The sequence below is a fragment of the Ambystoma mexicanum genome, chromosome 5p (genome assembly GCF_040938575.1).
Source record: "Ambystoma mexicanum isolate Mex_15411 chromosome 5p, UKY_AmexF1_1, whole genome shotgun sequence".
Lineage (NCBI taxonomy): Eukaryota > Metazoa > Chordata > Amphibia > Caudata > Ambystomatidae > Ambystoma > Ambystoma mexicanum.
This window is the reverse complement of record NC_090930.1, coordinates 534,892,235-534,906,699: the sequence shown is the minus strand read 5'-3', so window position 1 is coordinate 534,906,699 and position 14,465 is coordinate 534,892,235.

The following is a 14,465-nucleotide window of genomic DNA, read 5'->3' as shown; positions in this document are numbered from 1 at the left end:
CATCACCTTGTTCTCTAGATACTGGATTGGTGAGTTACCTAGAATGTTACCCGCCCCATTGGCCTAATCCTGTGGTGGGCACCTGGTCGTCAACATGCGCTCAGTAGGTAGCTCTGAGGTCAAGTTGGCCTTTCAGAATAATGGTGCATGTCTCTTGATGACAGACATGCAGGTACCCCCACCATGTCTCCTTGCTCAGTACTAACTTTGTTGTCATCACCTCCTGCTCCTCGTATCACAAATCGTGGGATGTTCTGCTTCTCTCCTCCCCCACTTATCAATTGCCCCTCCTTGCTATGCCTTCTTGCTGCCTCATAGACCACATTTATGGGCCGAATTTTGATGGATTTGGCAACTCTGTTTTCCAAGTCATCTGGCAGTTCAAATAGGGCAGCCATTGTCGCGATAGGTGCTAGTGCCCCCAATCTTAACTGAGCATTTTGGACGCCCGAGACCTCTACCCTGGCTCTCATGGGTTTGTCCTTCAGGACGGGGGCACCCCTACCCTTGCTCTGCCATTCACATTCCATTCCAGTTTCGGAGGCCTACAGCTGGATACAATTAAACAATTATCTGGTTTGTGTGAGTACCTTTATTCTCAGCTTTACTGCTGGAGCTTGGGAAGGGATGAATAACTCAAACTGTTCAGTCGGCCACAATGCTATGTTCCCAACAAAATGTACATAACGCTGGGACTCATTTTCAATATTGTAATGCTTCAGTGCTTCCCGCACCCTGGCCCTATGTCTACCTTACCATCGTCACACATTCTATTTCACTACTGCTACACAATGTCATGCATTCCCTATACATAGGCCTACCTATGCTTTTATGATTGCTTGCAAAACAAATGCATTTAACATCACTATTTTTGCTCGTGCACCCCCCACAACTGCACACGTCCACTTTCTTGTGCACTCATAGATTTTTCTGAGTCTGAATCATTTTTGGGAACCTGGGAGCAGGACGTACACCCCAACATTCCCCCTTTAGTTAATCCTCCATTAACTAACCCTGCAGATTCCCATCTCTGACAATCATCATATTTGGGCACCAATACACTACATACATGATGTAGGCTTCCCCCTTAGTTTTATGGATCTGGTGGGGGTTCAGTTAATGTTCCTGGGGGGTAGAGAGCAGTCAACTCTTACATTATGTGGTTTGTTTGGGTCTACTCTTTGTCTGTATGCATCTTTTGTGTTAGGACACAAACAGATCTTCCACAAAGGCATCACCCACAATGAAAACTGTGCGTCTTGCCATGTTTGCCAGGCACACTACACAAAGTAATGAATAAAATGATTGCTGCCCTTTCCTGTGACGCACACCCTGATCACCTGATTGGGCAATCCCCACAGTCCCATTTCCATTGGCAGCAAGGTGAGGAGCGCAGAATGTGGCACGTGCTCTTCCCCAAGTGCCGCAAGGGCTGCTCCCCAGTGGAGCCGGAGGAGGCCTTCTTCCTATTGCTGCCCTTTCCTGTGAGGCACACCCTGAGCACCAGATTGGACATTCCCCACAGTCCCATTTCCATTGGCCAGCATGGTGAGAAGTGCAGAATGTGGCACGTGCCCTTTCCCAAGTATCGTGAGGGCCGTGCCCCAGTGAAGCAGGAGGAGTCCTTCTCCCTATTGGTGCCCTTGCCTGTGACGCACACCCTGAGCACCTGATTGGACAATGCCCACAGTCCCATTTCCATTGGGCAGCATGATGAGAAGCGCAGAATGGGGCACATACGCTTCCCCAAGTACCGAGAGGGCAGCGCCCCAGTAAAGCAGGAGGACTCCTTTTTTCCCTGTGCACTATTTCTTGTTCATCACTACCTCATTGGGGACTGTTAAATAGTCACACACACATCCACCAATGGCATTCAAGACGTTAGCATCGTACACTGTCACGTCTGTACAACACTTCATATGTACCGTTGCATATTAAGCCTCCAAGTGGCGTGTCATTGTAAAGCACGTCCAGTAGAAAGTTCAGTAAAATAATGCAAAATGTGTGCATTAGCATTCATCCCTGTGAGCACCCATCACCACAAACTGGAAGTATGAATAATATTTCTCCAAAATGTGTACAACTCCGCTATAAGTACCTGTGTGCATGGTATGTGGCACTGAGCGTCCATTACGTTTGTAAAAATGTTGCTGTTTTTTCTCCCATCCACTGCCATGAAGTGACATGTCAATTGCATACACTTGCAATGTTTCCATTTACCCATACCACCCATTGTTATATCGCAACAGGTACTCTCTTCGCTCCTTCCGACAATAGTACACATTTTTCAGCTCTAACCCATGTCTTACAGAAATTGTACAAATGTGGCTTCAAAACCAGCACTGAAGGAATATTAGCAACTTAAAGTAAGGTCCGAAACATCACTGTCTCCGCAGCTGTGGTTCTCTGTAGGCTGCACTATTGCAACAGCCTCGGTTGAAATTTGCCTCCTTCCACGCTACACCCTCTGCAACTCATCCAAGAGAGGACTGTGCAGCTTGTCCTTGGCCTCAAGCCCAGGGATGGTATCTCTCCAGGACTGAAATGTCTGCACTGGCTCCCAGTACCTGTGAGCAATAAGGTGAAAATCCTCTTCATAATGCACAAGGCTTTCTGGGCCCTGGGGCTTTAATACCTGCAACTGTCACTTCGTAAATATGTGCGTGCTCAAGGTCTTCCCTCATCCGCCTCCAACTCCCTCAGGGTCACATGCTTCTGCAAGCAACCACTTGGTGGTAGATCTCTTTCTTTGGCTGGGGCCTCCCTCTGCAATAGCCTCCCTGCCTCCCTGAAACTTGAGGAGAACCATCGCCGGTTCCAGAAGCAACTGAAAATCTTTATGCCTCTGCTTTTGTTCCTCCTCTCCCCTGCTCTACCCTGCTGACTTAGTGCCTGAAACTGATTCTGCACTGGTTACCTAGCCACCCTCTGATGTCGGGCCAGGTCCATCCCCCCCAGTTGCACCCCTGCACTGCCTTTCTGGCAAACCCCTCTCTTGGGGACTGTTTGCTGTATCCCTAACAGTTCCACCTCCTCCAGATCTCTGCACTTATCCTTGCAATTGCCACCATCGGGCCGTATTATCACGTCTTGTAATTTCTTTTTCTTCCCATGTACTGCACTTGCACCTCCCCCCCCCATGCACTTGGGCGATCTGAGTGCCAACTGGCCGCAGTGTTTTTGTGCTAGGGTGGGGGAGGGGTGGGATGGTGGGGGGGTTTGGGTGTTTAGTACTGTGTCTGAAAAGATGTGGTTTTTTTTGGTTTTTTTTGTCCTGTTTTGGTATGTACGTGCTTGCATACAATTGTATAATTTTTGTATCTCTTTCGATGCGTTTCTGTTTGCTTCTCCTCCTGACATTTTTACCGACTGAAGATGATCACTTCTCTTACATTTCTGCAGGATTCTCTGCAACACTTCATGCATAGTGGCAAGCAAAAAAGCATTGCCAATGGAGGTCAACAAATTGCCATTTCCTTGAAACCACTGGAAATCTCACTCATTAATGCTGTCATTGTTGGTGCAGAACATCCCAGCACTGCACATGAAGTCACACATGCTTCGGTTTATGAAACACCTCCCAACATCTGGCTGTGGACAAATTACACCGGCATGGTCCCATGCTCCTCTTGATGGTATGGCTGAGAAAATCAACTGGACACTGGGAAAAATCTGCATCACTGCTGTCATCAACTTCTTGAGGTGACGGAGCAAACGTAAGTATGACATGTACTCCAAATGTATGCCTCCATAATGCATGATGACTACATCAACAGTACTGACAGAGGCTAGACATGTACAAAGGAGAACCATGGCACCGAAACCCCACTCATAGACTGTGCCCCAAAAAGCCTCCAATTGAAACTTAGCAGCAAAGCATCTTTCCACGGCATACCTGTGCATATCTTGCACAAAGGTATCACCCACAATGAGCACTCTGCGTCTCTCCATCTCTACCAACCTCACTGCATTGAGTTTTGGGGAATTATATCACCGCCCCTTCCTGTCAACCACACCCTCGACACCTGATTAGGTAAATCGCACAGTTCCATTTCCATGTCCACCATCCTTAAAAGGGCAGGATGTGGCACGTGGCGCGTTTCCACCTACAGTGAGTTCCGCGCCCAAGTATAGCAGGAACACTCCCTTTTCCCTTTCCACTCCAGCAATGCATGCAAGGCGCTAGGCCCTCATCACAGAAAACACACCATAGTACACAATATGGTTGAATGCTCATGTCATGTGCACTGCACTCCCCATCTGCAATTGAGCCTGCCAGCTTTCACCCTGGGCACATATTTACATGCATGGCTGCATAACGTTACGTTGGGTGTGCTGAACGATATGTAGAAGGCCGTGTATATTAGCCATAGTTTGCATATGTGATGCTGAGCATGGCCGTTCATGCTGCAATATCTTAAAGCTCTCCCAAAAGCAACAAGCTTATAAGGGCCAAACCATAGGCAATGCACATGGTGGCATGTGGCTCCCTATTGTTCAACAGGGGCAATGATGTACAGCACAAGCTAATGTACACATACCTGCTCACTTTTGCTGATCTACCAAGTCCACAATGTCCTCCACAACCATTGTGTAAAAGTCACCAACTTCAAATTCATGCAGACACCATCATACACGTTATGTGTAAATGATCATGCCATGTGCACTGCACTCCCCATCTGCAATTGAGCCGGTCAGCTTTCACCCTGGGCACATATTTGCATGCATGGCTGCATAACATTCCATTTGGTATGCTGAACGGTATGTAGGAGGCCGTGTACATTAGCCATAGTTTACATGTGTGCTGCTGAGCACGTCCTGAAGTGGGAGAATGGAAGAACAGACTCCCGCCCTTCTCCTCTCGCGCTTGACCTAGAGGATCACGGCCTAGACACCCGCCACGAGAGGAGTTTGCCTATCTACCAGACAACCAAATACCCTGGTACAGGAACATACGGATGTGCCCACCTACCTGCCCAGCAGCCCGCCCTGCCCATGCCGACACCTGCGGCATGGATCAACTCGACTAAATCTACACGTCGTTAGAGATACCATGACGACCTAGCCAACGGTCAGCAGACCTGTGCAAACATGCACACTGGACACTCCCACACCAATCCACACGAAGAACATACTCAGTGCTATGACGTAGGCGACAGACATACCCACGGACGTGCATCTTTATTATTTTTCACATAGGCTCTCAAAATGCTGAAACGCAAGACGCATAATGAACTTATCTAAAAAGGCTTGCTTACGCTTCTTCTAAGAACCATGTACTATAATGAAGAATATAACGGAGACACGATACTGGGGATAGAGCAATATGATACCGTAACCTAAAGCGCTCTGCATCAAACGGTTCCACCTATGCACCAGGCCCAAGTAGGCCGCAAGCAAAAGCTTCCATAAACATTGAATAAGCAAGAGCTCGGTTGCTGACCCTGCATAATGAGCTCGGCGAAAGCACACCGCCAAGGGCACGATGTTGCAATCTCGCACGCCGCAAGCCGACGCCAAGGTCGCACCTGCAAGATAAACCAGGCACACAGTGGGAAAAACAATATTAATTGTGCTGAATTCTGCCTCAAACACGGTCCCACCTCACGTGACAAAGCCAAACCTGACAGGATGCCAGGCCCAGGAGGAAGGAGACGCCTGAATCCCACGTTTCAAGACACAGGCAGATACAATTAAAAGACTCATTGGACATCTGCAGCAGTGGGAGTAGTCAACCTCCCAACATATGAATAAATCCTCACATTGTTTACACCTACCCACAGTAAAACATTGTTGCAAATTACAGGTGCACCGCGAGCTGGGAACAGCGATAGTCCCAGACTGGGAGGCTCGCGAGTGGACCAATCAGAACATGGGGCTCTTATCACTGACGCCATTAACATTGACCAATCCTCAGAGGTCTTCATGTAACAATTTTCATGTATCAAATTGAAGGGACAGCCCAAGTATATCACCTGACTAACCCTCAACCACTAACACCGTTCTCTATATGTATGCTATACTAACCCTACCACTCGAGTAACCAATCCAGAGTGGAAATAGGTTTTTTGCTAAACTTTGTAAGATGACGCAAGTAGCGCGTCATACTAAGGTAAAGGTAAAAAGGGCCTGCGAGCCCTACGATTGTGTGTGTGTCAGGACGGACGCGTACGTTCCTTGACCCATCCCTGCCGTTTTGTCTAATAAACAGCAGAGTCACCTTGCTTCTTACGTGTGTCTCATACTCTATCTCTTTTGGGATATACGGGAGGAGTTGGGGCCTCCCTGCCCGGAGGTCTACGGACGGCCCGGCCGACCCCGGCAGAATTTCCCCCCGACAAGTTGGAGGCACTGCTGAGATCTGTTTAAGATCTGCTTTTTTATTTTTATTTTTCCAGGTACTCCCGTTGCGAGGATGCCCAGCGGCGCGGCCCCCTCTGCCGTTGCCCCCTTCTGAGGACTACAGGACCATCGCGGAACTGCGAGAAGACCGGACAGCGCAATCCGGATATTAGCCTTCGGGAGCCGGTTAAGAAGTATCCCGCCCGCGGTTGGCGAGTGTCCAGACGTGGTCCAGACGAGGGGAGGTGGCGAGCCGCTTGGAGGGGTGAACGCAGTCGAGCGGCCCCGCATCAAGAGAACTTGGTGAGCATGCCACGCACAACAAGCAATGTGAAATTGTGAGGGAGGGGGGAGGAATTAAATAGGGGAAGTGTTGCACAGGTGCGCGGCGAAGGTTTGACAATTTAGTGTTGGCAATGAAATGAATGGTAGCCGAACGAGTGCGAGAGCAGTCGGCTACGTTACGCGAGAGAGGGAGGTGGAGCACGAAAACATCACGTGCGGCCGCTCGTAGACACTGATTGGCCTAGGTCGCGACTACGTGTAAGGGTGTGTGTGTGTGGTTTCCTACGATTTGGCATTTATTGATCAATGAGTAGATGAGGATCCCTATTGTTCGAGCAAGAAACTCGATAGGTAGATGACGTTTCCCTGTAGGCGGTAGCTAGTTAGTTGCCCAATACGGAAGATAATTGGCTGGTTAAGCCCTCCCGTCGAGGGGCGTATCACACGCGAGGGGACGCAGTGTGCGCAGTCCGATTATATTATTGATTACCTTGTTCCAGGAGTGACAGGAAGACAGCTGTGAGGTTAACGGGGGTAGATTGCAAGTGTATTTTGGACTTAAAGAATATATGAAGAACTTACCAGTAGTTCGAAGAGATCGGTGACGTCACCAGTAGGGCTTTCATAGGATATCCCGAGCACAAGGCATCTTTCTTTCTGAGAGTGGTGGGGAAGAGAACTGTGGTAAGGGAGTGGAAACGGAGATAAACGGTAATGAGTTGATCGGGGAAAGGCGAAACGGGGGACGTGGCTGCGCACGGAGAACGCCGTCCACGGCAAGTGTAGAAGAAGGAGGAGGAGCAAATGAAAATAGGACGACTGTATAAGAACGTCACAAGGGGTACGCAGCCGCAGGGGGCTGCGTGCGCATCGGCCGCAGGGGGCCGTAAGGGTGTTGTGTAAAGGAAGAAAGAAGAAAATATACAAATGTAAATACTATATTTTAATAATTTTCCTTAGCGGACTATCGCAAGTCCCCAAATTTACGGGGCCAGGTAAAGGTATAAGGCTGTGTATTGTAAGTGTTAGTAAGATAATAGCTACCAAATAGGGGAAGGATAATAAGTGAAGCGCTACTATGTCATACGGGACAGGATCGGGAGTGTGGGGGAACACCCTCACTACCCCACTACAACACATATGTACAACACTGTCACCCCATAGGGAGAAACTGATCAAGTATAGCATAGAATGGACACAGGGGACGGACAACAAAATGATAACACCATGGCCGCCTAATGGTAGCTTCGATCCATATACCCAACATTCACTATTAAACCATCTGCATAATACCTACAAAGGGAAGAAGTTGACACACCACGTGGAGGTGTTTAACTTATGGAGGATGTTCCAAGGGTCCCGACCAGGACCAAATGGAATGTTCACTGTGGGGGAAATACCGGAAGAAAGAGAGATTAAGGAGGAAGGAGAGAATGTGGAAAAGGGGAGTGAAGACCCAAAGAACACGGGGAACGGTTAAGGGGGAGGAGAAAAGAATAATAACTCAAAAGAAAATGAAATAAAAAAGGAACAGAGCAACGATATACCACTAGCCAAGGTAGTGAAAACAGAGGGAGGGGGGGTTGTACCCTTTAAGAGAATTAGGAGAAATAGAAAGAGGACAGTTAAGGGCGGCTGAGGGGTACTCGAACCCGGCATACAGCCCGCCACCATATGTGGCTCATAGGAAGATGCCAGCAGGGGAGGGGAGGACTGGAGAAGAACAAACTGTGGAAATAGGACATGATGAGTGGGTAGCTGCGCAGATACTATTAAAATTACGAGGTTCATTAACAGGAGAAGAGAAGGAGGTAGTAAGGAAAGTAGACGAGGATAATACCAGGGAGAGTGGAATGAGAGGGGAAGAGCTGTTACGACAAAAGGAAGAGATTTTGGAGGAACGACTAGCAGAGTTAAGGGATGAGCAGAATGAACTGATCAAACAGCTCGAGAGGGAGGAAAGAGAGAGAGCGAGGGAAAGGAAAGAAGGTAAGAATGAATTCGAAAAAATAAGGGAACGAACTGAGGAGCAAAGGAGAGAAGCTGAAAGGGTAAAAGCAGCAGCAGAAAGGGTATCAAGAGCAGTACTACGAGAGAGGAAAAAGGAAGAAGAAGAGAAAGAAAAAGAAATGGCAATGTGGAAGAAGAGATTACTATCAGAAACGACTAGGAAATACGAAGAAGGGAGGGTGATAGAGAGTATATTAGAAAGAGAGAGGGTGAGATGGGAAAGGAAGAAAGAGGATGAAAGGATATTGGAAAAGATGAGTAGTGAAGTAATGGAGGAATTAAAAAGGAAAAGGGAGGAAATTGGTAGAGAGATGGAGGAGAGAAATGAAGGGGAAAGAGAAGGTAGGAGAGGGGAGAGTGAAGTAAGGGGGTATGTATATAGAGACACAGAAGTAGCAACAACACCAGCGCAGAGGGGAGCGGTTGGTAAAGGAGAAAAGGGAGAACCGGACCTAACAGACTTAAAAACAGTAACAATCAAGGGGAAAAAGACAGAGTGGGGGCTGCCGTTCACGAATGACTTTTGTAGTGAGGAAGAAGAAGGAATGGAGAAGGAAGGAAGAAACAGTGAAAGGGAAAGCCTAGATAAACTATACACCACCCGGACCAACACAGACTCACCATGGATCTGTAGGAGAAAGGGTGAACTGGAGAGAAGTGAGGAGGAAGAGCAAGGAATAGCAGAAAGACAGACACATGAAGCCACACCATCACCATCACACCCTCTCCCATCCCACCCTACATGCTCAACCACCTCACGCTCATTACGTACAATCAAACTTGCGCCCTTCACAAACGAACTGACACCCTATGCAGGTCGGCTTAGAGACCTCCCTAGACGCAGGCAGGAAGGACGAATACACACACCCACATTAAATACAGGAAATGATGGAAGAAGGGGAAAAGATGGAGAAGAAAGAGTTACAAACAGGGGAGATACGGACAAAATTGACGATGTAGGAGAGAGGGAAGAAGAGGAGGGGTGTGAGGACTCGATTTTATGGAACCCAAGGGGTAAAACGAGACACAACTTAATGCCACTTCTGGAGAGGGGAGGGGTTAGACCACAGTATGTCCCTTGGAAGCATACAGACAAAGAAAATATAAAGTGCAGGCTCCCATCATTAAGTGGAGGTGCGGGTAAATGGATATATGAAATGGAAAAACACACCGCAGGACAGAAACTGGCAGTGGGAGATGTAAAGGGCCTTCTAATATCGATATTAGGGGATGCAGCGGATGACATTTGGAAGAGAGCGGGATTCCCTGGGGTAACAATAGTGAACACATCGCACGATGGGGCACCATTCGCAAACTGCAGACATGCACTATGGCAGGCACTGAGGGTACAGTACCCAGACACATCAGATATAGGAGCAATTACCTCACGCAAGATGCGTGAGAACGAAGATCCTGTTGATTATATCCAGGAAATCCAAGAGAAGTGGCGCATGGAAACTAGAGAACAATGGGACAAAACACCAGCAATATTTTATCATATACTAGTACAAGGGCTCCCAGAGGGAGTTCAGAAACAACTGAAGAAAGTAGTGGGAATGGAAGCAAAAGCATGGCCAGAAATACAACTGACAATAGTGCATCATTGCAGGACATGGCAAGGAAAAATGAAACAAAAGGAAGAGGACAGGAAAACGGAAGAGGCTAAACTAGTACAGAAAAAACTTACTAAATACACAATGGAAGGGGCACTAATAACTACACCTACAACAATGGCCCAAAGCCCCACACAAGTAGTGGCTGCACAAGATCCCTCCCAAATACCACCCTCACAGACTATAACACAGCAGGTGCCGCCACTCCAACCATACACGACCAACATGGGAGGAGGATACTCAATGCCAGGAGCTGGGTATTATAATTACAACAGGGGAAGAGGAGGAATTATGAGAGGGAGAGGATACGGATATAACACACAACAGCAGGTGGGAGGACTTAGAAATTCCTACACCACCGGGCAACCAGTATACCAGGGCAACACAGGAAGCTTTCCATGGCAGAGTAGGGAACCACCGGTGTGTTGGAGTTGTGGATTAGTAGGGCACATGTCACGCACGTGTAGAGTAAGACCAGGAACACCATCATGGAGCGAACAGGGACAACCAAGGCCCACACAGGAACAGCAGGGCATACAGCAACAGCAGACGTTGCAACAGGGAAATGAACAGCAACAACTAATAACACAACAACAGCCACAGACATATTCACTGCCACAACAACAGGTAGCGATAACACAACAACCCCAAGCACAACAAACACAACTGGGTAGGGTGACGGTCCTGGGACACAACCCTTACACAGGAAATGGTCAATCGTTGTACCCTCAATAGGACTGCCCACAGACGGCCTTGGTGTGTCCCATCCTGTCAGTAACACCTAATAGTGCGGAGGAACCACGCATAGAGGTAACAATAGGTGACAAAAAATTATCATTCCTTGTTGACACCGGGGCGACCCGGTCTTGCATAAGGGAAGGTAAATTCAAGATGTCGGGCGAAGCCATGAACACCCAAGGATTCTCTGGGGCTAGAGGGTTGGTTCCCTTTACTGATAACATTCCCTTATCTATAGGAGATTATGACATGTCAGTCCCACTTTTATATTATAGTGCCTCACCAGTAAATATACTGGGGAGAGACATCATGAACAGGTTGAATATGACGATCTCCTTTACGGAGGACAGCATAATTTGCTCTACTCCAGGAATTAACATGCTCAGAGCACGACAGATTATGCAAGCATACTGCGGACAGACAGCGATTAGGGCTGAGCCAGTAGATGGTGAACTATTCCAGTACGGGACAGACATGGCATTTGCATGGATGCCAGGGATAGAGGGAAAGATCTGGAGGAGGCCAGCAGCCTATTTGTTCAGACCAGAAACACCAGTTAATGAACCAGAAGGAAAGGTGGTTCCAGTGGACATTGAGAGCATTATAGCAACAGCTGATTACATTGCGGTACATGCCCAAGACAGAGAAGGAAGAGCATGGAGGGCAGTGATAGCACTAGCAGAAGGATGTAGACTCACCCAGGTGTCAGATGAGGAGCTGTTCTCAGAAGAAAAGGAGGAAGGTGAAATGGTGTTTATGATGAGTGTGGAAATATGGCTAAGAGTGGCGTACAAACAAGAGGCACAGAAAATTGCAATGGCACTTGAGGCACCCACATCCACCCCAGTTCCCTTCTTTGAAGAGGATATGACAAAAGTACCCACATCATTATGGACTACTAGCCCCTATGACGTGGGGTGCATAAAAAGTATAGGGGGAGTAAGGATAAAATTGAAAAAAGGTGCAATACTCCCCAGAGTGAAACAGTACCCACTATCAAAAGAGGCAGATGAGGGCATATATGAAACCATAACGGCCCTTATAGATAATGGCATATTCGTCCCCTCAGAATCACCATGTAACACGGCTGTATACCCAGTGCGCAAGGCTAGAGGGGGGTCTTGGCGCTTCATACAGGACCTCAGGCCATTGAACAACATAGTAGAATCAGAATACCCCATAGCCGCAAACCCGGCCACAATATTGTGTGGCATTCCAGCCGAAGCATCACGATTTACAGTGATCGACCTTAAAAATGCTTTTTTCTCAATACCATTGCACCCAGACTCACAAGATCTGACAAGCTTTACTTACAGAAACACAAAGTGGAAACACACCAGATTGCCACAAGGGTACTGCGAATCACCCTCAATATTCAACAGAGTAATACAGATGGATTTGGGTAACATTGAAGTGGAAAGCACAGTGTTGCAGTATGTCGACGACATAATAATTTGCAGTACAAACGAAAGAATATGCAGAGAGGACTCATTAAAGATGCTGACAATATTGGCTGAAAAAGGTTACAAGGTAGACATGGAAAAGTTACAGTACTGTCAAGAACAAGTACTTTACATTGGTCAGCTCATATCCCAACATGGAAGAAAGATTGCACCACAAAGAGCACAGGCCATTTCAAAAACGCCAGTGCCACAAGCAGTGAGGGAACTGCAGCAGTTCCTGGGTCTGTGCAACTACTGTAGAGCATGGGTATTTGATTACAGCTCATACATAGGACCCCTGCTTGAGGTGTTAAAGGAAGCTAATAAAGGGGAGAAAAAGTTGGGGTGGACAATGGAAATGAAAGAGGCTTTTGATGAACTGAAAGATGCGATATCAACTGCTCCGGTACTGACAACCCCAGACTATGAGCGACAATTCTTTATATTTTCACATTGCGACTCAGCAGTAATGAAAGCAGTGTTGGCTCAAAAAACAAGCATGGGCTACAAACCAGTAGCATTTTACAGCGGCCACTTAGATCCTGTGATGTTAGGTCATTTCCCTTGTGAACAAGGTCTCGCCGCAGCTGCTTTTGCGGTAGAGAAAGCATCAGCAATCACCATGGGGTGCCCAACTACACTGTTTGTGGAACATGCACTATTTGCAATATTGAATAAACCTAAGTCCACCCTAACCACGCAAAGGGCATCAGGTTATGAGATCATCTTATCCAGAGCTGAACTATCAATTGTTAGATGTAGCACGGTCAACCCTGCAAGGTTCCTAGCAGAAGTACTTGAGGAAGGAGATTATGCACACGATTGTACGCAAATAACTGAAATGTACTCATGTACCAGAAAGATTGAAGAGAACGCACTAGAGGGAGGTGAGCTCCTGTTCATTGATGGGTCATCAACTATCGACCAAAGGGATGGTATAAGGAGGACTGGGGCAGCAGTGGTAAAAATGATGGAGGTACCGGTGTGTGTGGCAATGAAATGTGTACAACTACCACAGCATTATTCCGCTCAGGCAGCAGAATTAATTGCACTAATCTTGGCGTTGAAGGAAAGTTTTGACAAACAAGTGACCATATATTCCGACAGCGCATATGTTACGTCCACTGTCCACTCAGGGCTGTCGAAATGGAGAAGAATAGGGTTTAGGAGAGCTGATGGCACTCCAGTGCAACATGCCCTCCTATTGGCTGAACTAATTGAAGCAATAAATGACCCCCAAGAATTAGCTTTGGTCAAATGCACCGCACACACCAATGGTGAAGACCACATTTCAAAAGGGAATGCAGCAGCAGACGCACATGCGAAGTATGCTGCATATTTTGGTGAGATATGGAACCCCCCAGAGTCAAAGAGAGGGAGAGGGAGGGGAATGGCTAAGGAGATGTTGATAAGAGAAGGGTACACCCATCTCCCAGCCACACAGATAATGGAGCTACAAGCGGCTGCACCAATGGCAGAAAAAGAAATATGGGTAAAAAGAGGATGCACAATGTCACCAACTGACACGCTATGGCGCCAGGGTGACACTGGAAAGATTGTAATACCACTGGCACTATTGTACACCACCCTGAGCCAACTACACCACCCAGCCCACACAGGCAAGGAAGTAATTGCAGCACGAATTAGGGAAGACTGGTTCTGCCCCGAGTTAAATTCTCATGTGTCAAATTTTATCAGCAATTGTCTCACATGTCAACAGTTTACGGCCGGTCACACTCTGAAGGTGATAAGAGGTACTATACCCCGGCCAGAGGGACCCTTCCGACATCTCCATATTGACTATGTTGATATGATCAACGTATGTCAAGGAAATAGGTATATGATTGTAGTAGTATGTCCATTCTCGAGGTGGATTGAAGCAGGGCCCTGTTCAGACCCAGATGCAATCAGAGCAGCTAAATTCCTAGTGAGGGAGGTTTTCCCCAGGTGGGGAGTGTGCGAGGTACTGCAGTCAGATAATGGCCCACATTTCGCAAACGAAATGTTCCAGCACATCACATCCTTACTGAACATC